Here is a 388-nt window from a genome sequence, read left to right as displayed (position 1 = left end):
CATAACTATATTTCTTTCACACCGATGATTTTCTCTCTTGTGGCATGCTGAAAGTCTCCAGATGCCTGTTGTTTTACTTTCTGATTATGTCATGGTTTATCAAATATAGTCAGTAGGCTGTCATGTAAACATGCAATGCTCCTTTATATACACATATATATGTATACATATATATGTATATATATATATAAATCTAATTTGGGCCAAAGGAACTTCACAAGATAAACTGTCGTCGTACAAATGAAATTAACTACATTATTATTTGAAATTATTTAAAGTGTCTTGCAGGTATGATCATGCACGTGGAGACCCAAACCATTTATGCGCATGGTTTGTGGCTGTTTGGTGTTTTCAGTCGGGTTGTACAAGATTGTTCAGGGTTGTCTTA

This window comes from Odontesthes bonariensis, chromosome 14 (genome assembly GCF_027942865.1).
Source record: "Odontesthes bonariensis isolate fOdoBon6 chromosome 14, fOdoBon6.hap1, whole genome shotgun sequence".
NCBI classification, from domain to species: Eukaryota; Metazoa; Chordata; class Actinopteri; order Atheriniformes; family Atherinopsidae; genus Odontesthes; species Odontesthes bonariensis.
Note: the sequence above shows the minus strand (reverse complement) of the source record.